The sequence below is a fragment of the Lepus europaeus genome, chromosome 19 (assembly GCF_033115175.1).
Source record: "Lepus europaeus isolate LE1 chromosome 19, mLepTim1.pri, whole genome shotgun sequence".
Taxonomy (NCBI): domain Eukaryota; kingdom Metazoa; phylum Chordata; class Mammalia; order Lagomorpha; family Leporidae; genus Lepus; species Lepus europaeus.
The window spans coordinates 59,880,571-59,904,186 of NC_084845.1; the positions used below are offsets into that span (position 1 = coordinate 59,880,571).

At 51.7% G+C, this 23,616-nt stretch overlaps 1 protein-coding gene across 2 annotated transcripts in view; it reads left to right on the top strand.

Annotated features, from left to right (window-relative positions):
* The first annotated feature begins 3,358 nt into the window (after positions 1-3,358).
* The window catches only part of ST3GAL2 (ST3 beta-galactoside alpha-2,3-sialyltransferase 2), a 57,850-nt gene continuing 37,592 nt past the window's right edge, over positions 3,359-23,616 (top strand). For both annotated transcript variants that reach the window (XR_009864461.1, XM_062177318.1), the window contains exon 1: positions 3,359-3,454. The gene's annotated coding sequence lies outside the window, so the exon portion shown is untranslated. The remainder of the gene's footprint in view (positions 3,455-23,616) is intronic.

Genomic DNA, 23,616 nt, shown 5'->3' on the forward strand with positions numbered 1-23,616 from the left:
CCCCCTTGCTGTAGAGGAAATACAGCCACAACCAGAGACAAAGAAAGAGAAGCAGACCCCTCCTCCCAACACAGACCTTGAAAAGTGGTTGCTTGAGGGGCATAGCAGATAAAGCTGCCACCTGTGGTGCCAACATCCCATATGGGTGCCGGTTCAAGTCCCAGCTGCTCCACTTCCAATCCAGCTTTCTGCTGTGGCCTGGGAAAGCAGTAGAAGATGGCCCAAGTGCTTGGGCCCCTGCACCCATGTGGGAGACCCAAAAGAAACTCCTGGCTTCGAATTGGCACAGAGTGGGCCGTTGCAGCCAATTAGGGAGTGAACCAGCAGATGGAAGACTTTTCTCTCTTGGCCTCTCCTTCTCTCTCTGTGTAATTTTGACTTTCAAATCAATAAATAAATCTTTTTTTAAAAAAAGTGGCTGCTCACAATTAACTAGTGAAGCAACTGCCCACTGCTATCTTGTCTACGGAGGGAAGACGTCCTAAGTTCTGCTTCTGTAAACTCCAGTCATAACTCTGTCCTAATAAATCTGCCCCTGGTATCTCTTCTACAAACATACCAGGCCTACCGACCATTGGAAGTGTGGTCCTAAGTCACGTAGGCTGTAATTTAAACCCGCCAATGCTGTAACAGCTAAGGTATGGCGCTGATAAACCTATAAATATTGTAAGAAACTCGAAATTGTTGCTCAGTTCTCAGGAAATGATTCCAGCTGAGCCCGCTGGTGTAATAAACTACTTCAATCCTCCATTGTCTCTGGCACCTGTTTGAACAAAGGGAGTCTTCCCACCTCAGATTTCTGTAACACTGCCACCTACATGGGAGACCCAGATGAAGTTGCAATCTCCTGGTTTCAACCTGGCTCAGCCCAGGCATTGTGGCTATTTGGGGTCGTGAACCACTGCATGGAAGTTCTCTCTCTCCCCTTCCTTCTTTCTTTCCCTGTAATTCTGCATTTCAAATAGATCAATAAATCTTTAAAAAAAAAAAAAGAGAGAGAGATGGCTCATCTAATATCTTGTTTTACTGTTTGCTCTAATTCTTGCTTTGCTGTGTGCAATGATTTACTATCAAGAAGAGCAGTCCTATGATGGGATTTTATTTTTTTCTTAGATTTATATATTTGTTTGAAAGGCAGAGTGACACAGAGAAGAGGAGGGAGAGAGAGAGAGAGAATGAATGAATCTTTCATCTGCTGGTTCAGGCTGGTTCATCTGAAGCTGGACCAGATCAAAGCCAGGAGCCAGGAACTCCATCCAAGTCATGGGTCCATGACAGGGACTCATGGTTAAGACACCTGTGCTGGGTAAGACACGCTGTGGCATAGTGGGTAAAGCCACTGCTTGAAATGTAAGCATATAATATGGGTGCCGGTTCTAGTCCTGGCTGCTCCACTTCTGCTCCAGCTCTCTGCTGTGGCCTGGGAAAGCAGTAGAAGATGGCCCAAGTCCTTGGGTCCCTGTACCTGCGTGGGAGATCTGGAGGAAGCTCCTGGTCCTGGCTTCAGCCTTTGCGGATGGAAGATCTCTCTCTCTCTCTGCTTCTGTCTCTCTATAACTCTGCCTTTCAAATAAATAATAAATAAATCTTTAAAAAAGAAAAAGATTTTAAAAAAGACACGTGTCGCACATCAGAATAAGTAGGTTTGATTCCTGACTCCAGCTTCCTGCTAGTGCAGATCCTGGGGAGGCAGCAGTAATGACTCAAGTAATTAGATTCCTGCCACCCAAGTGGGAGATCTGGATTGAGGGGAACCTCTTCCTAACTTCCCTTGTCCAGCCCCAGCCGCAGCCCCAGCCTTTGCAGGTATCTGGGGAGTGAACCAGCAGATGGGTACTCGCAGTGTCTCTCTGCCAATCAAATAAACAAAAGGACTTTTTAAAAGCAGGAAGAGGGGACAGCACTGTGGTGCAGTGAATAAGGCCGCTGCCTGCAGTGATGGCATCCCATAGGACACTGATTCAAGACATCTGGCTCCTGGCTTCGGATTGGCGCAGCTCCAGCCGTTGCGGCCCTCTGGGGAGTGAACCAGCAGATGGAAGACCTCTCTCTCTAACTCTGCCTTTCTAATAAATAAATAAATCTTTAAAAAAAAAAATGGAGAGGCAGGTGCAGGGTTTGGAGGGGAAGGAGGATGCATTCCTGTGTTAAATTGGATTTGGAAGCTGCATTCCAGTCCTGGCTCTTCAGAGGCTGTTATTACCCCACAGCAGGGCCATCCTTGAAAGACAAAGCCAGAGCTCTGGCCAACACACCAGTACCACTTGTTCTCAAAGGCCACTCACTCCTCCTCCCCGAAGCATCACCTGGCAATTCATTACAAATGCAAACGCCCACCCTACAGTCAAGGAAATAGGAACTGCTGCCGAGCCAGCGAGCTGTATGTGAACAAACTCCCCAGGCCAATCTGAAATACACCGAAAGAGAGCTGAACAGGCTTGGAGGGTGACTCACTGTGTCCACCCGGAGCTTCATAGAGGGTTTGAGCTCGGTTTGCAAGTTGGGGAAAAGATTGTGCTAGGAAAAGACATGAAAAAACGCGCACTTCACCCTAAGCAGTAGGAAGCTGAAAGAGAGAGGCGGGTGGGGGCTCTAGGAAACCCACGGCACTGGTTCCCAGGTGTGGAACACCAGTTCTGGCGAGGCCACACCCCATGCCCATGTTGTTCCTCAGGGCTCCCTCTCCTCCGGCCTGTGGGCCAGCGGCCCCACCGCTGCTCTGCCTTGCAGGACCAGGACATGAAGTCAAGCTGGTGGTGGCTTTTTGGGAGCACAAGTGGGAACAGTTCCCTCGCTGGCCGGGCTTGGCCGCAGCTGGCCACAGCCACGTCTGAGGGCCATCCTCCGCTGATTGGTACATCCCTGAGCATCCAGGTACCCAGCTCGGGTACGAGGCACTGTACACCCCAAGTTCTGGGCTTCAGCCGCCCACAGCCCAGCCTTCAGGGAACCGCGACTGCCCGCACCCTCCCCCTCCCTCCCTGCGCCTGGACCCCCCTGTACCCCGGCCCAACTACAAAGCCCACAGTTCTCGGGGCGCGCGTGCTGCCTGATGGGAGTGGTAGTCCCATGTGCGCGACGCCCCTGGCGGTCCAGGGCCAGCCGGACTCCATGTCCCAGCATGCCGAAGCGCGCGCGGGAGGGGTGGGAGGGGAGAGGCTGGGAGGATGTGAGTGGGGAGGGGGCAGTCGCCCCCCTTCCCCCACCCTTCCTTCGAGCTGGGCAGGGGTGGGGGGAGGGGCTGGGCTGAGGCGGCGGCAGCAGCTCTCGGGGAGGGCTGGGCTGGGCTGGGCCGGGCGAGGGCGGGACTGGCCCGCGGCTGGCGGACCAGAGAGCCGCGGAGCTAACGGGTCCGGACGCTGGCGGCGGCGGCGGCGGCGGCGGCTTTCCACACGGGCGGAGGCGGCGGCAGGAGCGGCGAGCATGGCCCGCGCGGCGCCCGATGCTGACTGAGGTGCGCGGGCGGGATGAAGGCGGGCGGGATGCGAGACGCCCCGGGCCCCTAGCTGCCCCAGACCTCCTCTGCGCGGGCAGCTGGCTCGGCCCGGCGGCCCAGCCTGGTCCGGTCCGGTGCAGCCCGACAACTTCCCCCGGGTCGGGGCGCTGGACTCCTCCGTGTGGGCGGGGGTCCGCTTGCGTTGGCCTCAGTCCGGATCCCCGCCTTCTGCTCCTGCACAGCACGCCGCTCCCAGCCTCCCTGGCGCTTCTGTTGCACTCCGTGCCGGCAGCCCCCAGCCCTTTGCCTTGGAAGAGCTCTCTGCTCCAGGTCCGACTTCCAGTCCACTACCTAGTTCGTACCCCCAGCTCCGAGGGGTTCCGGCCTCTGCCCTACCTGGGGACCCCGGCCCGGCTGCTCTTGGCCAGAGGCTGGCTGCTCCATCAGCGCCTCTCTGCTCGTCCCCTTTCCCCCACATGGCAGTGCCCTCTTCACCCTCAGTGGCCCAGTTCTTTCTGATAAGACCTAACAGCTTGACCTCTTTCTCACTTTGAAGGCAACAGTGCAAGCCAGAAACTTGGTCAATGCGCCAGTCCTATGGAAGCTGGGCTGAGCCTGGTCTCTCCTGTTCCTACCATGCTTTGCAATGGAAGAGTTGTTTGTCCCCTCCAGCCATTCCTCTGTGCCTGTGCTAAACTTCCCAGCCCCTGCCGCAGCCCAGACTGTCTCCCCATTAGCTTCCTGCCACTTCTGTTTCTCCCTCTTCTCCCCGGGTTCCACTTTTGGCCCTCTCTGCCTGTACAGGAATCACCCCCCCTCTCATTGCTTGCTTGCTCATTCAAGTTAGCCTTTCGATTTCTGTCTCTGGCCAGCTGCATTCGTCTCCCATCTTGCTTTCCAGCGGCATGCAGGACCAGAGAACAGCTTCAGCTGGTGTTTTGGGGAGTGAGGATGGAGAGGTGCTGGTGGTGGAAACAGACCTGCAGCCCATTCATCCAGAGCTGCAGAGGGGGTTGAGGGTGCTCCATTCCCAGCCAGTAACTCACAGCCCAGCCTTGTCTTTGGGACAGATGTGGGGAAGCTGCTTGGCCAGATGAGCTCTGCAGTCCCGTTGAAATGGAAGGCACTGGTGCCTGTCTTTAAGGAGATGGTGGCATAAGAGGAGTCTGGGAGAGCACACTCCCGTGCCTCATCTTGCGTCTACTGGTAACTTTGGAGGGGGTCGCCCTTTCAGAGAGGGATGCCTGCTGGGTGCTCTGAGCTCTGGGTGCTGGAAGCACATGTCTGTGGGTGGTGATCTCAAGTTTAGTCGTGGTGCTCAGGATGTGATGGGAAGAGGGAACAAAGGCTCTGAGAGTTGGCACGGACTTGCTTGTATAATTCAGCTTTGTGTTTTGTCATCTTCTTTCAGTGGATTTTTTTGTTTGTGGTTCCTTCTATCCCGATCCCCTGTTTCCCAGTGGGAAGGAGGGGGAGGAAGGGAGAGAAACCTATGAACTATCAGGAAGAGAGGGGTTGCTCTGGGAGTTCAGTGGGGTCCCGGATGAGCAATCTTGATCTGAACCAGATGGTTTCCGGCTTCAGGACCCCCGCCCACCCCTCCTCTGTGACTGTAGCTAGGATGCTTTTAGCCTTGTAACTTGAGATAGTAGAGAAGCCAGGGGGCCAAGTGTCTGTGCTAGTGTTTATGTCGGCATCGGCACACTGGAGTACAAGCCTGCTAGAGGCCTGTGGGAGTGACCCTATCCTGGAGTGTATCCTTATGATGAGCTGTGGCATGCAGAGGGGCCCCAGGGAACTTTTTGAGCCAAAGTCTCAGATAGGGCCCATTTCAAAGCCCCTAAGAACCACTCAGTGTGACTGCATGGGAGCATCCGCCTCTCTACTGCAAGCCAAGCCTCAAGATCTGAGGAGTAGGTCCTGGGGAGAGGGGTGGAAAACGGGTTCCCTTGTGTTATTCTGTACCACATTCTGCCTTGTCTGGTTAGTATCTGTTAGTATCTGCTTGATTTTCACCCTGTTAGATGTGGATATTGTTCAAATGTGTGTTCATTTCTGAAATACCACTGACTAGCTCAGAACTTGGCACATGGTTGGTGTTTAGTAAATGCTGGAGCTAAAGCAGAGGGTCTCATGGTTAAAAATTTCGGGCAGGGTTCTTCACACTTGACCAGGCATCAGAATCCCCTAGAGAGCTCATTAAGGCACAGATTGCTGGGCCCCATTCCCAGAATTTTCTGATTGATCAGTCTGAGTGGCGCCTGGAATTGTCATCCCTGTCCAGCTCCTTGAGGCTAGCACTTCGAGAAGTACTCACTGAGTCTATTACAGTTGCTTGGGAGGTTAATGCAGGCAGATTTAAAGTCTTTTTTTTTTTTTTTCTTCCCATTTTATTTGAAAGGCAGAGAGACAGAGATGATCCATCCACTGGTTCACTCCCCAAATGCCCACAATAACCAGGTCTAGTCTAGGCCAGGCCAAAGCCAGGAGCTAGGAACTCAGTCTAGGTCTCCCATGTGAGTTGTAGAGACCCAAACACTTAAACCATCATCTGCTATTTCTTAGGGTGCACATTAGCAGGAAGCTGAAGTTGGGAGCATAGCAAGGATTTGAACCTGGGCACTGGGATGTGGGTGTCCCAAGCACTGTCTTAACTGCTGTGCCAAACACCTGCCCCAGATGTTAAGTCTTACGAGAGGCCTCCTTCTTCCCAGACTTATTCTGGTAACTGCATAGGTTTGGGCTTTTTTTTTTTTTTTTTTTTCCTCATGCTGATGCTGCTCAGGGTTGTTGTTTTATTTATTTTATTTATTTTATTTTTATTTTTTTGACAGGCAGAGTGGACAGTGAGAGAGAGAGAGAGACAGAGAGAAAGGTCTTCCTTTTTGCCGTGCGTTCACCCTCCAATGGCTGCTGCAGCCGGCGCGCCACGCTGATCCGATGGCAGGAGCCAGGTGCTTCTGGTCTCCCATGGGGTGCAGGGCCCAAGAACTTGGGCCATCCTCCACTGCACTCCCTGGTCACAGCAGAGAGCTGGCCTGGAAGAGGGGCAACCGGGACAGAATCCGGCGCCCCGACCGGGACTAGAACCCAGTGTGCCGGCACCGCAAAGCAGAGGATTAGCCTGTTGAGCCACGGCGCCAGCCGAGGATTGTTGTTATAATGAGAGGAAGACATGTTGGGAGGGCGGGAATGGGGGGAAGAAACACTAAATCCCTAAAAGCTGCACATATGAAAATTTGTATTCATTAAATAAAAACCTTAAAAAAAAAAAAAAAAAGAGAGAGAGAGAGACATGTGGTACCTGGGCCAGCAGTCCTACTATAAGCGCTGTGTCATGGTTATTTGAAAGAAGACCGTGTGACCAAACAGGACATTAAGAAGCCATGACTTTGGAAAAGGATGGCTGCATGCACAAAGTGAGGCAGATGCTGAAGCAGCCCTCCCGGGCCTGTGTCTCCCAGACTGAGTGGCTTGGGGTCACTGGGGGTGAAGTCCTGCCGTCCCTGCACACTAAACAGGAGCTCCAGGATCTGAAGTTTACACACGGAGGAGGAATCACTTACTGTGCTTTGCAAAGCATCTCCCATCTGTTGTTTTACAGGCCAATCACAGGTTTATGAGGCAGATCATATACCCAGGAAGGATTCCTAAGGAACAGAGAGGTTCGCTGTGAGTCTCACAGCAGCACCAGGACTTCCGATTCCAACCCTCCAGCCGAGCGTCTGCTAAACCAGTTGCTACTGATATCTTGAATAATGGCTGCCATTCATTGAGTGCCTTCTGCTAGCCAGGAATTGTGCCACTAGATGTTCTCATGTTAGCAAATTCACACAGCGACATTGGAAGATTGGCAGCATTGTCCCTGATTCAAAGATGAAAGATGAAATGTACCAAACTTACCAGGCTTGCCCAAAGTCAAGTTGGAGAATCTGTGATTCAAACTCAGGTCTTTTGTTCCTTTTATTATTTTTTTTTAATTTAAAGATTTGCTTATTATTTAAAAGGCAGAATTACAGGGTGGTGGGAGGTTGGGGGGAGGTAGTGATCTTCCATCTGCTGGTTCACTCTCCAAATGGCCACAGTGGCCAGGGTTGGGCCAGGTTGAAGCCAGGAGCCAAGAGCTCCATACTGGTCTCCCATGTGGGTGGCAGGGACCTAAGTATTTGGGTTATCTGCTGCTGCTTTCCCAGGTGCACCAGTAGGGAGTTGGGTCAAAAGTGGAGCAGCCAGGATTTAAACCTGTGCCTATATAGAATGCCTGTGCTGCAGGAATGGCCTAACACACTGTGTCACAGGACTGGCCCCAAGGGGGTCCTAGTTTTTATGCCCCACCTTGGGGAAGAAGAAAGCTCATTTCTATGGCTTGCCTTGAGAGGAAAAGGGGAAGAGGAGACAACAGAAAATCAGAGAGGAACTTCGCTTCTGACATTACTTCTTCTTCTTCTTCTTTTTTTTTTTTTTTTTTTTTTTTTTTTTGACAGGCAGAGTGGATAGTGAGAGAGAGAGAGACAGGAGAGAAAAGTCTTCCTTTTTGCCGTTGGTTCACCCTCCAATGGCCGCTGCGGCCGGCGCATCTCGCTGATCCGATGGCAGGAGCTAGGTGCTTCTCCTGGTCTCCCATGCGGGTGCAGGGCCCAAGGACTTGGGCCATCCTCCACTGCCTTCCCGGGCCATAGCAGAGAGCTGGCCTGGAAGAGGGGCAACTGGGATAGAATCCGGCGCCCCAACCGGGACTAGAACCCGGTGTTCCGGCACCGCAAGGCGGAGGATTAGCCTGTTAAGCCACGGCACTGGCCTTTTTTTTTTTTTTTTTTAAGATTTATTTATTTATTTGAAAGAGCTACACAGAGAGAGAAGGAGAGGCAGAGAGAGAGAGTGAAGTCTTCCTTCTGCTGGTTCACTCCCCAATTGGCCTCAATGGCCGGAGCTGTGCTAGGCCAAAGCCAGGAGCCAGGAGCATTCTCTGGGTCTCCCACGTGGGTTCAGGGGCCCAAGGACTCAGGCCATCTTCTACTGCTTTTCCAGGGCACAGCAACGAGCTGGATTGGAAGTGGAACATCCAGGACTTGAACCGGCACCCATATGGGATGCTGGCACTGCAAGTGGCGGCTTTACCCTCTATGCCACAGTGCCAGCCTCAGACATTACTTCTGAGATCTTCACTTTGGGGTATTGTTTTCCGAGCTCCAGTATAAGTAAAGTGTTGCTCAGATTTTGGCAGCAGAAGACATCCTTGGAGGGGGCTGGTGCAGTGGTACAGTAGTTTAAGCAACAGCCTGCAGAGCTGGCATCCCATATGGGCACTGGTTCTAGTCCTGCCTACTCCACTTCCAATCCACCTCCCTGCTAATAGGCCTGGGAAAGCAACAGAAGATGACCCAAGTACTTAGGTCCCTGTACCCACATGAGAGACCTGAAGTTCCTGGCTCCTGGCTTCAGCCTGGCCAGTCCTGGCTGTTGTGGCCATTTGGGAAGTGACCCAGCAGATAGAAGATGTTTCCCTCCCTCTCTCTTTCTGCCCCTGCCTCTCTATTACTTTGCCTTTCAAATAAAGGACTGAATCTTAAAAAAGAAAAAAAGAAAAGAAAAGAAAAAAAAAACCTTCCCTGTGAAGCTGTGAGAACTACAGAATCAGATGGATGATATGGGACCTAGGAACCTTCCTGGTCTCAGAGTGGATGTGACAGGAGCAAAAGGCCAGTGCAGGTGTCAGTTACCAGGCCCTGGCTGTACGCAATAATTTTGTCACTACCACCTGGGATTTACATCCCAGGGAGGAAAAATGTCTGGTTGGCCCAATCTGGACCATGTTCCCTCCTTTGGACAGAAAAGTGCTGGTGGTATGGTAGGCAGCCCGCTGAGCTGTGTTCAAAAGTGAAAGTGCTCAGAAAACAGAAAAAACATGCTGTAAGAGGTCAGCCAGCAAGGTGCTAGACAAGGATTTGAGTTGGCAGGTGGCGAAGGGTGATGAGTACTTAGTGTGACAAGTTTCCAAGCTGGGCAAGGCAGAGTGGTATGCAGCAGGGTGTGGCTGGATCATAAGGGGACAAAGAGAGAAGGGAGGGAGGACACAGAAAACTAGGTAGGATCCAGGTAGGATGTAATGAAGGCTGGAACTTGGCAGTAGAAATGGAAAAGGGGGCGCCGGTTCGAGTCCTGGCTGCCTCTGACTTTCAAATAAATAAACAAATCTTAAAAAAAGAAGAGGGGCAGTCAGGAGGAAGAAGAGTTTGCAGGAGACGATGGCATGCCCTTGCTTTTGGAGGAGTTGAGTATAATCCCCACAGCACACCAGAACCCTGGTGAGCTCTTTACCCTGACCCTCAGCTGCCTGAGGAGGTGGGGCCGCAAGCCCCAGAGTCCCTGAGAGTAGCTGGGGCTTTGTGGACCGCCCAGCGCTTTTGCATCTCTTCCCTCCCTGCTTTGGCCCAGGATGGCCCTGCCCTTCCTTTCCCTTCTCTCAGTTTCTAAGTTCCAGCTTCTCTCCCTCCCCAGTGTTCCCCACATAAGCAAACCCAAAACAGCTAAAAGTCCTGGCTCAGCTCACTGGGGACCTGGGGTTTTTTCTCCCTCTCTGCACAGAGTGCTTGTTAACAGTAAGTCCTGGCTAACTATTAAGTGGGCAGGCATCTCCAAGTGACATTTTGCAAGGAGAGGGTCTGAACTTTGCCTGCTCTCTGGGGAAGACAGGCTTTTCCTCCAATTGTGCTGCACACACCAGGGACGCCTGCCTGTGTCCCTAACCAGCCATGGTCAAGTACTTATTGTTGCTTATTTATAAATTTTTGTTGTAATTGTAACATATTCTAAGTGAAACGTATGTTGCCATTCTGATCTCTCTTGGGCTGCAGGGCACAGACTGGCCTGCGGGCCATCCCAGCTTTCTAGCTGTGAACCGGGGAAGTTTCCTCCTCCAGGAATGAGTGGGAGGAAGGGAACTTTCTTCCCATAGCTTCTCAGAGCAGAGGTCATCTGCCTGGAATGAAGAGGACTGTTTGCCTCGATTCAGATAGATTTAATGTTACCCTCTATTAGCACAGCGGATATTACCATGTTGCAATAAGGTGGACGAGGTTTATCTAGATAAAAAAATTCTAATTTTTCTTTATTTTGATATGGATACTAAAATTTTTTGAAATTATCTTTTTAAATTTATTTGAAAGGCAGAGAGACAAACAAGACAGCCAGACAAAAAGAGATCTTTAAATCCACTGATTCACTCCCCAAATGGCTACAACAGCTGGAACTAGGCCAGGCCAAAGCTAGGAGCCTGGAGCTCAATTTTTCACTTGGGTGGCAGGGACCCAGGTACTTGAGCGATCACCTACGGCATCCAAGGGTGTGAAGTAGCAGGAAGCTGGATCAGAAACAGCTAGGACTCAAAACCCAGACACTCCGATATGGGATGAGGCCGTACCAAGTGGTGACCCAGCTGCTGTAGCAAAGGCCTGTCCCTAAATTTTTATTTGTACAACAATAATGTTAACACAAGACACGTAGTTATGGTAACGGGTTTTTGGGAAACACAATGGAGTCCTCCAGCTAACTCCTTCCTTCGGGGGTTGTGACCCTCTGCACATGAGGAAGCCCAGACACAGTGGTGACTTCTGCTGAGGGGAGCGGAGCCCACAGGACCTGGTCTCCTGCCTCGGAGACATTTTTTTCTTCTTTTTTTTTATTTTATTTTTTTATTTTTTGACAGGCAGAACGGACAGTGAGAGAGAGAGAGACAGAGAGAAAGGTCTTCCTTTTACCGCTGGTTCACCCTCCAATGGCCGCCACAGCCGGCGCGCTGCGGCCAGCACACCGCACTGATCCGAAGCCAGGAGCCAGGTGCTTCTTCCTGGTCTCCCATGCAGGTGCAGGGCCCAAGCACTTGGGCCATCCTCCACTGCCCTCCCGGGCCACAGCAGAGAGCTGGCCTGGAAGAGGCGCCCCGACTGGGACTAGAACCCAGGGTGCCGGTGCCACAGGCAGAGGATTAGCCTAGTGAGCCACGGCCGGCCTCGGAGACATTCTTCACCTAGCTGTCTTTTCTTTTTCACCTCTGCTGGGTTATGGCCTTTGACATGCGGCCTTTGACATTATAGCAGCCTCTTCCCTTGTCTCTTCCTCCTCTTGCTGTCTAGGAACAGGATGAGGGCACACCACAGGACACAGAAGGCAGCCCCACGTCTATGTGATTAGGGCTGGAGAACTTCAAAAAGGCCTTTCCTGCTCCTGAAAGGATGGCATTGAGCGCTCCAGGGACCCTGAGTTGCTGGGCACGACCAGACCCAGGGGCAGGCCTTTGCCTGCTCTGCCTTTTCTCTTCTGAATCCTTCAGGTGGGAGGTCCTAGGCCTGCTGGCAGGGAGCAACCTCCTGGCCTCAGCTGGTCAGCAGCTTTCAGAGGAAGCAGATCAGCCACAGATGCAAATAGCTAATTGGTCTGGAGGGAACTGCTCTGGTGAGGAAAAATCAACAAGTTATTTATTTTTGTGCCTAAAGGGAATTTGGAAGGGATGTGGCTGGCAGTGAAGAGGGGAGGGTGAGAGGTGGATTGTGGGAAGAGGCACAGTAAGGGAACTGCCAGGGGTATGGTGGAGGTCTTCCTGTTTGTGTCACCCTGGCCACTCCACTCCGTGTGACCTCCTCCACTCCCACTCCCTCCTGCCTTTGCAAGGTTCTATTGAGTTTGAAAGGGACATTGGCAGAACGTTGAGCCTCTACTGCCCCATTAGTGGGATCCTTCCAATCCTCATTCCCATCCAAGTTCAGTTAAAGACAAAATGTTGGTCCTTTGTGGATGGTGAATTGGAACCAGGGTGGCAAGAGGAAATGAAAGGTGCTATGGGCGTGTGTGGAGTCCTCGGACTGTGCAAGAAAACAGACAGCAAGCATAGGTCACGGGGCTGGGTGGGAAAGGTCATGATGAGGGTGGGCGGGGAGAGTGCCCCTAAAAGCCTCTCACTGCCATTTCTGGCTCTCTTGGATTCCCCAGGGAACAGTGTGAGTTCTGGGTTTCAGTTGCCAGACCACAAGGGAGTTTCCAAGGGTCAACCTTTTCTCTGTTCCTTCCTGGCGGGGAGGGGGGGTGCTGTTTAGCCTCTGGCTGGTTCCTGGGGCTCTAACTTGGCCCAGGTATGGGTTACGCGCATGGCACCGCGCTTGGCACCGAGGGCTGTAAATAGCTTGTGTCAAAGAGTTTCAGCCAGAGGCCAAAGTGGTAACAGTTTAATGAGGGAATTTCCTTAGTGCCTGAAAAGCAATTTACAGTTGACACTAGACCAACAGTGGACAAGCTTGTAGGATGAATATGAGTTTTTGCTAAAAAACCTTTAGTTATTTGAAAGGGAAAAAACAGAGAGAGAGATATCTTCTATCTGCTGATTGTTTCTCCAAATGGCTGCAATAGCTAGGGCTGGCCCAGGCTAAAGACGGAAGTCTGGAACTCCATCTGGTTTCCCACATTTGGGGCAGAGGCCCAAGTTTTCGGGCCATCCTCTGCTTTCCCAGGCACATTAGCAGGAAGCTAGATCGAAAGTGGAGTAGCAAGGACTCCACCAGTGTTCCAGCGCTCAGAGAGGGAATGCTGGCTTTGCAGGCAGCAGCTTAGCCTGATGCACCGCAGTGACGTTCCTGGGTTTTAATTTCTCAAGTGGCATTTCTGTCGCTTTCCAAAGAGAATGCCCAGCTGTCTGTCTGCTTCCCCCACTTCAAGCCTGGGTAAAGGTTTTGGAGGGCCTCTGTCTTCCTCCATCTGTACTGTCCTCCTAATTCCTGCCCCTCCTGAATCTTACCAGCTTGCTTTGCCGGTCATCCTGTGCAGAACAGACAGAGGAACCGGTAGGCTCTCTGTTGGCAGCTCTGGAGATCCAAGTGGAGCCCTGGGCTGCTTAAGAGCCCAAGAGCCTCAGGGCATGGCTGTTTGGCCCTTCCAAAGGGGAAACAGCTTGCTTGCTCAGGGCCAAGGGGTCTGATGGTTTTTATTGTCCAGGCTCAGTGTGGTGGGGCTCAGTGCTGTGTGTCTCAGGACAAGTTGCTTCTCCTCTCTGGGCCTCCTCAGAGTCCTCATCTGTGAATAAAGAATTTGAAGGTCTGTTCAGGGATTTGCTCTCAAACCCTCTGTTTGACAGAGACGTGCCACATAGTGTTGGGGGGCCAGGATGCCAGCATGGGGTCCAGAGCTGGAAATTGCTTTGACCTCTCTCTTAACCTGCTTGACCGAAACAGCAGCCAGCCTGCTCCAGCATCTCCTTGGAGAGCCTAGCTAGGCTCTTGGCAACCCAGGAAACTTCACCCCCATTTTCAGTGGTTCTTCATCTCCACCTCCCACCTTTAAATCTGGCTATGTCCTGAGTACAGGCAGAAAAACCTGTCTGGTCTCTCATTCCTCTCATTTTAACACTGGTCACTGATTAAGCCCTGGGGGGACTGTTAATAAGGTCCCTCTCTGTTTCTGTTCCAAATTCCCCCTACTTCTCTGCGCCCTGCCCTCTGCTCTAGCCAGATTTTATCCAAAGCCAGGGTGGAAGGTGGAGTCACAGGCTGAACACATGTCACAGCGTAGTCACATGACAAACATTTGCTAGGGGTGGAGAACCTGCCTGGGGGCTGGCTTGGGTGGCACCTCCTAGTCAATTAGAAGGCTGCATATGAAACCTGAACTGGGAAGGCAGGAGTTGTTCGGGGACCTCCAGGAGACCAGTTTGAATACAGCAAAGGGTTTCTTGAGTCTTGTCCAAGGAGGAGGGCAGGATAGCAGGGTCTGGCCAAGGGACGGAGCCCCAGGCCCCACCCTGGCGGGGAGGAAGGCCAGGCTTTCCAGCAGCCTCGGCTGGACTGGGCTGGTCACAGAAGGATTGTGCTTGCAGGAAGTGTGGGCGGCTTGTTAATGACTGTTTGTTCTCACAGGCTACAAGGCTGCCAGGGGTCAGCCCGATAACAGGGCAGAGATAGACTCCTGGAGTTTGTACTCCCGACAGCTGTCTTCTCCAGGCGGCCCCACAGACTCTGACAGTCTCCTGGGCTGCTCTTGCTATCATTTCTCCCTCCTCAAATGCACAGCCCTTGGCTCCAGCCCAGCTGGGTTTCCCTGGCCTGGCCTGGCCTGGCCACCAGCTTCCTTTCCCATCTTGGGTCAGATGAGGCCTGCGCTGAGATGCAGTGTTGGCAAGGCCAGGCTGATTCTGAGCCTGACCCAGGAGTTTGAAGCCACCAGAGGAGTGGGACAAGGGCTCTGGCTGAGTGGCAACTCCCAGACTTTCCTGTTACCCTGCTCCTCAGCCAGTCAGACTTGTCAGTCTGTCAGCCAGCCCCCTTTTGATCCCCAGCACTAGAAGATGTGGCTGTTTGGCTGGGGGAGTTGGAAAGGGGGGTCAGACGGGATTTGCATTTGTGAAGATCAGTTGTGCTTTCCTGTGGAGAAGGAATTGAAGGGGTCTCTTTAGTAGATCTGTGGTAGCAGTAGTTAGTAGTTAGAGGCTACTGTAGGCGACGATGGTTCCTTGGATAGAACTGATAGTTGTAGACATGGAGAGAAATAAAAGGATTTGAGAGATTTTAAGTGTAAGAACCAGTTAGGCTAATAGTAGATGGGCTGTGGGAGGTTGCCAAGGAGAATCAAGAATGACTCTAGGTTTCGGGCTTTGATGGATGGTGATCGCTTTCCCAGAAACTGGGAATATAGAAAGAGGAGTTTGGGGGCACAGGTTATGCATGAGTTTGGTTCGAGGCCGATTGAGTCTGATGTGTTTTGGGGTCCCTCTAAGGTCCCTCATGTAAGGGAGACTATCCAGAAGTTTGTGGGGTTATTGTGTTGTAGGCAGGCATAGAGGATAAAATTAATTAGGTTTGTGAGCTGGAAGGGCACCTCTGCACCATGCCCCTGTGTGACCTCATGCCCCTACCTGGCCACACCTGTGTGCCCACGGACCAATCAGGCTAATTAACCATTCCCCTTTGGAAGTGGATTCAAGGCCTGGGACACGGTGGGCCCAGCACTTCCTGGCCCTTTTGTGCGGGGCACATACACCTGCTCCATGCTTTATGGCCTACATGCTCCTTCACGTGGCTGGCTCCTGGTACTCCTGGTGCTCGGTATAAATCCAGATTTCCTCTCTCTTTTAGATAGGTCCCTCACTCTCCTATGCATTTCTCCCACTGAATAAAACCTAAAAAACTTACCATGCTGCCTCGTTCATTTATGCCAGTATTCAGAATTCTTTGAATATCAAGCAAGAACCCACAAAGGCTTCTTAATATTGAGAATTTATCAATAAGCACATGATAATATAAATGGCACCCCATATTCCGACACCAGTTGGGTCTGGTGTCCCAGCAGGTATCCAGCATGATTTGAAAAAGCCAGAAATGACTCTTACAGTTTGAGAAATAGTTTCGGAAAGTCTTCCCCCTAAAACCCATTGTAAGATGAGGAGTGGAACCTGGTAGGGTCCAGACTTCCACGTGTGCACATTCCATGTCCAGGATGCTGTTCTTTTCCCGGACCCCTGGTTCAGGGCATAGCCCGCTCCCATGCTGAGTTCCCGCAGTGACTGGGGAACTCTGGCAGTGGGCAGTGCTGACCCCAGGCCACCCTCACCGTCTGCATGACTGGGCAGTGCCCCTAGCTGGAAAAGTACTTGGGTTCTGGCCAGAACTGAGCCACTGCCAGGAATCCCAGAATGTCAGTGCCCAGGCCACTTCTGTTCTTGTGGGCCTCTGAGCTGGGTTGACCTGTCAAGAATCGGGGTTTTATTTTTTTAATTTTTAAGAAGATTTATTTATTTATTTAAAAGGCAGAGTTACAGAGAAAAAAGGAAGGAGAGGCAAAGAGAGAGAGAGAGAGAGATCTTCCATCCACTGGTTCACCCCACAAATGGCTGCAACGGCTGGAGCTGGGCCAGTCTGAAGCCAGGAGCCAGGAGTTTCCTCTGTGTCTCCCACATGGGTGCAGGAGCCCAAGTACTTGGGCCATCTCCCTCTGCTTTCCCAGGTGCATTAGCAGGGAGCTGAATTGGAAGTAGAGCAGCCAGGACTTGAAACAGTGCCCATATAGGGTGCCTTACCCACTATGCAACAGCACCAGCCCCAGGATGGAGGTTTTAAATGCAAGTTCTGCATAGCTCTTTTGTATCAGATGACAAGTTATATGGTAAGGGGTTTCTTAAAGTTCTTTTGAATGAAATGGGAGATGGTTATACATGTGTATGAGGTTGTATCAGTGGGACTTCTCTGGTTATAAATGTTAAAACTGGCATTCAGGGAAGATGGTGCCACTTTTATTTCCCATCTGATAGGAGGCACCTGTCTGCAGTACAAGCCACTGTCCTCACAGCTTCTCTTCTCAGGATTCTCACACAAAAAACCCCTGGGTTCATTCTGAATTGGTACCCGTGTCCTGCCCTTGCCCAAGCTCTGTGGCTATGAACTTTTGATCCTGATTGGCTAGGCCAGGGTTATGTAGCACAGAGAAGGAAATTTGGGGGAGAAATGGTTGTCCAAAGGAGGACTGGATTGTCATCTACTACAAGGTATTAAGGCAGTGCCACACAGGTATTTGGACCCATGGAGACCTTGTGGTAGTTCAGCAGCCTTGTTTATATGTCAGAAACACCAAGACAACCACCATGGACTCATTTTACCTGTGAAAAACTGAATGCTAGGGGGCCAGTGTTGTGGCACAGCTGGTGAAGCTGCCATCTGCAGTGCCAGCAACCCATATCAGAGCACTGACTATCCTGGCTGCTCTGCTTCCAGTCCAGCTTCTTGCCAATGCACCTGGGAAAGCAGCAGATTGTGGCCCAAGAACTTGGGTCTCGGACTCTCATGTGGGAAACTAGGATGGAGTTCCTGGCTCAGACCTATCTGTTGTGGTCATTTGGGGAGTGAACCAGTAGATAGCAGATATTTCTCTCTCTATTTGTGTGTGTGTGTTTCTCCTCATTGACATACTATCTTTCAAATAAATAATAAATCAATGTTAAAAAACAATGGTAGAATGTAAACCAGAAGTTAGAATCATTGAGTCATTTCATTTACAGATCAGGAAGTTGAGAAGCATGCCCAAGATCCCCAAACCAGTATATGGATTGAGGCAAGAGCCCAAGTAGGAAGCCAGCACTGTGGCATAGAAGGTTGACCCTTCACCTACAGTGCCAGCATCCCATATGGGTACTTGTTCAGGTCCTGACTGCTCCATTTCTGATCCAGCTCCCTGCTAACGCTCCTGGGAAAGCAACAGAGAATGGCCCATGTGATTGGGCCTCTGCAACTGTGTGGGAGACCTGGAGGGAGCTCCTGGTTCTTGGTTTTGGCTGGTCCAGCCCTGGCCATTGTGGCTATTTGGGTAGCGAACCAGTAGATGGAAGATTTCTCTCTCTCTGTCTCTCCCCTTTTCTCTCTGTATATCTGCCTTTTAAATAAATAAATAAATCTTAAAAACAAAAAGAAAAGAACCCAGGTGGTCTGACTTGGCTGGGGACTCTTGCAATTTTTCAGAAAGAAGCTCCTTGCTACCCATCCAGAAGGAATTGTTCTTTACCTGGATTGTGCGATAAAGAGCTGACACAGGCAGTTTATGGCAAATGTTTCTTTTATGGCCCAAGGCAATCTGTGTGGTGACTGCTGTTATGAAAGGGTCTGTCTGAGGTGGGAAAGACACTCACCAGGCACAAGTCAATAAAGGAGGCATTGGCCCAGCTGTCTGGATTTTTCCTTGGGACTGTCTCCATCCACTGTCATCCATCATTTGGCTTTTTTATTCTTTAAGTTTTTTTCATCTATTTGATAGGCAGAGTGATGCAGCGAGACAGAGATCCTGTCCACTGGCTTGATTTTCCAAATGCCTGTGATAGCCTGGGCTGGGCCAGGCTGATGCCAGGAGCCAGGAATGCCAACAAGGTTTCCACATGGGTGATGGGAACCCAAGTACTTGGACCATCATTGTATTAGCATGCAGCTAGATTGGAGTTGGAGGAACTGAGACTTGAACTGTCACTCTAGTAAGGGATGCAGCTGTTCCAAATGGTGGCTGTGCTTTCTGGATTGTATAGGGGGTTTCCTAATGGGAAAGTTGTGCCCCCTTGTCTTCTCCTTCGAAAGAGAATGCCTAGAGCAGTGGTGCCATGTTCAGGTACAGAAAAGTGAAAAAAATAACTCTTTTTGGCCTCATTGCTTATCATCTGCCTTTGTGAAGGTACAGATATTTGACCCACTTGGCATACCCAGGAATGGCGTGTTGTAGTGATAGGTTAGCAGTGTGTTCTGGGTTTTGAGCCTCTGACTTAGCAAGAACCCTCAAGTTCATTCTTGTCCAGGCTTCTTGTCTTGAGTGAGTCACTTTACTGAGCTGCTGGTCCAGAAAGAGGAGGCTGTCCCATGAAGGGCTGGGCTGTTTGAGAGTATGGTGTTGGCGGCAAACAAAGTGCTGGACGTTTGGCAGCTGTGGGGCACGTCCACCTGGAGACAGGAGAACTGGGTTCTCAGGAAGTGAGGTGGGCCCCATCTGACCATCTCTCTCATGCATCTTTCTTCCTGCTCCTCAGCTGACAGCCGCTTCTCTCTTGAGCTGTCTGCCAACCCACACTGATCAGTGTGCCCTGCCTGCCTCTCCTGCTCAGCACCCAGAGGCCCCTGGTCTCTGCCTGTTTCTGCTTGAGGCTGGCTTTTTTTTTTTTTTTTTTTTTGAGATTTATTTTATGTATTTGAAAGGCAGAGTGAAAGAGAGAGAAGGAGAGACAGAAAATCTTCCATCTGTTGGTTCACCCTCAAATGGCCACAGTGGTCAGGGCTGGGCCAGGCCAAAGCCAGGAGCCAGGAACTCCTTCCAGGTCTGCCACATAGATGGCAGGGGTTCAAGTATCTGGGCCGTCTTCCCCTGCGAACCCAGATGCATTAGCAGGGATCTGGGTTTCAAACCAGCGCTCCATTATGGGATACTGGCAGCTTAACCCACCGTGCCACAATGCAAGCCCCTTGGGGCTGATTCTAAAGTCTCCCAGGCGGGGGCCATACCCCCTGTTTCCTTAGGCTTGGCCATAGTGTCTCTTTTTGTCCCTGCCTCCTTCTTCTCTGTGAGCCCAGCTCTTAGTGATAGCCCTTGGGTATGTCGCACTTCACAGCCTGAAATTACACATTTAACCTTTACAGGAACTGTGTGAGGTTCATAGGACAGGCATCATCGTGTGCGTTTCATGGATAGAGGACCTGAGTCACAGAGAAGTATGGTTTGCCCAAAGGTGCATTCTTGGCAATAGCAGAGCCAGTCTGGCATTGAGGTCCTCCGGCATTAGTCATTAGTTCACAGTAAAAGGTCAGCTCATGGGCATGTATCAGGGTAAGGATGCCCCAGCCTCACCAGGGAAGACAAAGGATTTAAAAGCAGGCCGTTGGCTCCATGTGCTCCCAGACCAACATCACCCCTGCACAGTCGCAGGCCCTGACAGCACCATCAGTGTTGGCAGAACTTGTGTAGCCCAAGATACACGATAAAGTCTAACAACAAAGCCCACTCCCTGGAGGCCATTGTAATGGACCAAGGGCTGTGGATCCCTCTCCTTCATGTCCCCCAAAGGTGCAGTAGTTCATGTTATGCTGGATCATCTAGGAGCAGAGCTTCTTCTTCTTCTTCTTCTTCTTTTTTTTTTTTTTTTTTTTTTTTGACAGGCAGAGTGGACAGTGAGAGAGAGAGACAGAGAGAAAGGTCTTCCTTTGCCGTTGGTTTACCCTCCAATGGCCGCTGCAGTCGGCGCACTGCGCTGATCTGATGGCAGGAGCCAGGTGCTTCTCCTGGTCTCCCATGCAGGTGCAGGGCCCAAGCACTTGGGCCATCCTCCACTGCACTCCCTGGCCACAGCAGAGAGCTGGCCTGGAAGAGGGGCAACCGGGACAGAATCCGGCGCCCCGACTGGGACTAGAACCCGGTGTGCCGGCGCCACAAGGCAGAGGATTAGCCTGTTGAGCCACAGCGCTGTCCGGAACAGAGCTTCTAACATGGGCCAGGTGTCTGAGGATGTGTCACTCCTTGAGGGTGCACGGGGTCATTGGAAAGGACCCCCCGACTTCCCCTAACCCAGCTGCTCTTATTGTGGAGTGATAGTCAGAGGCAGTGCAAGGGGAAGATCCTCTTTGGCTTCTCCGTAGCAGCTGATTTTGCTACTTGCCAGAGGTGCTAAAGTGATTACCTAGCAACCAGGGCCCAGCCTGAGTAGGTCACAGCGTGTTACCGGCTCCTCCATGAAGAGAATGACTGCTCAGCCAGAGCCAGAGAAAAATGAGGGCAAGTGGGTGCTGGGGAGGGCAGGCCAGGGCTGCTTCCCAAAGCCACCTGTGGAGTTGGCACTGGAAGATACCAGCCAGCACCAGGCTGGCCACAGTCTCTTGACTGCTCTTCTAACTGGAACTCTGTGAGAGAGGAGATGTCCAGAAGACACAGCAACTGAGCAGGGCCTGACTCTGGCCTCTCCTCCGTCCTTTTACTCCACTGGTCTCTACCTTCACACCTGGAGAGTGGGGCAGGGCGTGGCATCTGTCTTTTGGTCAGAGCATGGACTTTTTTTTTTTTTTTTTTTTTTTTGACAGGCAGAGTAGAGAGAGAGACAGAGAGAAAGGTCTTCCTTTGCCGTTGGTTCACCCTCCAATGGCCGCCGCGGCTGGCGCACCGCGCTGATCCTAAGCCAGGAGCCAGGTGCTTATCCTGGTCTCCCATGGGGTGCAGGGCCCAAGCACTTGAGCCATCCTTCACTGCTCTCCCAGGCCATAGCAGAGAGCTGGCCTGGAAGAGGGGCAACCGGGATAGAATCCGGCGCCCCAACTGGGACTAGAACCCAGTGTGCCGGCACCGCAAGGCGGAGGATTAGCCTGTTAAGCCATGGGCATGGACTTTGACACCTTCTCCAGGTGTCGGTCAGCCTCATTGCTACAGGCTGACCTTTCCAAATGACCTTACTAAATATAAAGGGAGAACAAAAGAAAGCTAAAGCTACGGTATATGAAGAGTAAACACAGCCTGGCTCCTAAAGTACAGATTACTGGCTTCTTCCCAGGGCTTTGGGACCATGTCCTGCTCTACCACTCCCTGGTGACATATGCCTCCAGGGCCAGTATTCCTCCACATGCCTTGTTGCCAGACTCTCTGGCCCCTAGCACTGGCCTGTCCTCCTGTCTCCACACCCTCTAGGACCTACACCATCGCCACCCAGCTTCCTCTCTCCCAGGGCCCATTTGCTGTGGGAGGCGAGAAGGGGATGCACATTCCCTGGATTCCCCAGGGGGTTAGTACCTACATAACTAGACCTGCTAGGAGTGCAGTTAGAATTCTGAGTGAGCTTTGTAATAGGACCTGCTTCTTGACAAAGAGCTCAGGCCCAGCGTAGCTCCTAAGCTGCTGCACAAAAGGCTGGTGGTTCTCCAGCGTCTGATCTTGGCAGGAACTGTAGAAGTCTTCCCCACCGGTTCTTCCTCCCACTGGGTCCCAGGAATAGAAACTGATAAGAAGTTGGCCTGGCTGATGGAGGTTTTTTGGGTGTGTTGGGTGGAAAGATTGTTCTGGGTTTGGAAAAAAAAAAAAAAACACTTTGAAGTCATGTGGTCTTGGTGAAGGAAGTAGATAAGAACCTGGCCACAAAGCTGAATCTCCCGGCTTGCAGCACCAGCTCTGCTTTCTGGGTGGGGCCCGGAACCACACTTGTCTCCGAATGGCAGAGTGCTGCCCACCGGCACCCACAGAACCCTGCTTTAGGCCGTATGTTCAGTTGAAGCCACCAGAAATCCAGAGACTCACCGCCTCAGAGAAACGTGGGGGCAGGATGGATTCAAAGAGGGAGGTTCCGTCACCGATTTCAGCCTGCTGACCCCATCTCGCTGCCCTGTAGGGAATTTTGCACAGCACAAGGTAGGCCTCCACACCGCAGCCTCGACTGTCATCTTTACTTTATTGCCTGGTCTCTGCGGCTGGGGCAGAAATTCCACCTGGAGAGAGGGTTGAAGGTTATTCAAGAAACCACTTATTCCCTCTCCCCCGTCATCTGGAAAGGGCACAGTGAGAGTCTCTTCTAAAACCTCTCAAACCCAGGCTAATGAGTACATGTGTGGGGGAAAGCCAGGGACTGGAACAGGTTGTGGGCAGGATCAAATTGTCCTAGATCCTGAGAAGAGCCAGGAGGGACTTTCGTTGGAGGAGAGTGGCCCTTCCCCCCAGGCACACCTCTTCCTTCCTGGAGCCCGAGCTTTGTCCTCAGCGTTGGTGCTCCACTAGCGTGTCTTGCTTTGGGACAGGCCATGGGAGCAGGGCACCAGCTCCACCTCGTTAAAGAGTTGGGACCTGGGACCAGTTTGTGGCACAGTGCGAAAAAGCTACCGCCTGCAATGCCAGCATCCTATACGGGTGCTGGTTTGAGTCCTGGCTACTTCACTTCTGATCCAGCAACTTGATAGTGTGACTGAGAAAGCAGTGGAAGATGGCCCAAGTGCTTGGGCCCCTGCACCCACATGGGAGACCCAGATGAAGCTGCTGGCTTTGGCCTAGCCCAACCCCAGCCATTTGTGGAATAAACAAATGGATAGAAGATCTCTTTCTCTCCCTATCCCCTGATCCCTCTCTTTTCCCCACTCCCCTCTCTTCCCCTCCCTCTCCCTCTGAGTCTGCCTTTCAAATAAATTAATCTTTAAATAAACAAACAAAAAACCAGTTGGTACCTGGAGTGCCCGTCCTAGAGGCCGGCTGCCCTTTGATATACCCTGGGGAGGGCAGCCCTCCTGGAGGAAGGTTGCCAAGGAGCCCTGGGTGGTGGAGAGACTCATAACAGGAACCTCATTACTCTGCCCCTCAGCAAGACAGGAAGCTGGCCTAATTGTTGTCAGGGAGGCCCTCAAAGCCACAGACAGGGCTTTGCTCCAGGGTTGCTGATACAGCCCCCGGACAAGGATGGAGGGGCTAAGGTTCTGCCCATGCTGGCCGCCACTGCTTGGTGGGAATCAATAGATAATTTGTTGAGTGAACACACCCTTGGCTTTTCTCTTCCAATTCAAGGCATACTCAGACAAGTGCAGGAGGAGAGGAGGGCCCTGACAGCTTCTCGTGGCCCTTCGGTAAACATCCGTGATGCGACTGAGATCAGAATTATAAGCGGAGATGAATCATAAGCCAAACCACCTGGTGCTCTGAACCCTGTCTTTAAAGGAAACTAGAGCAGA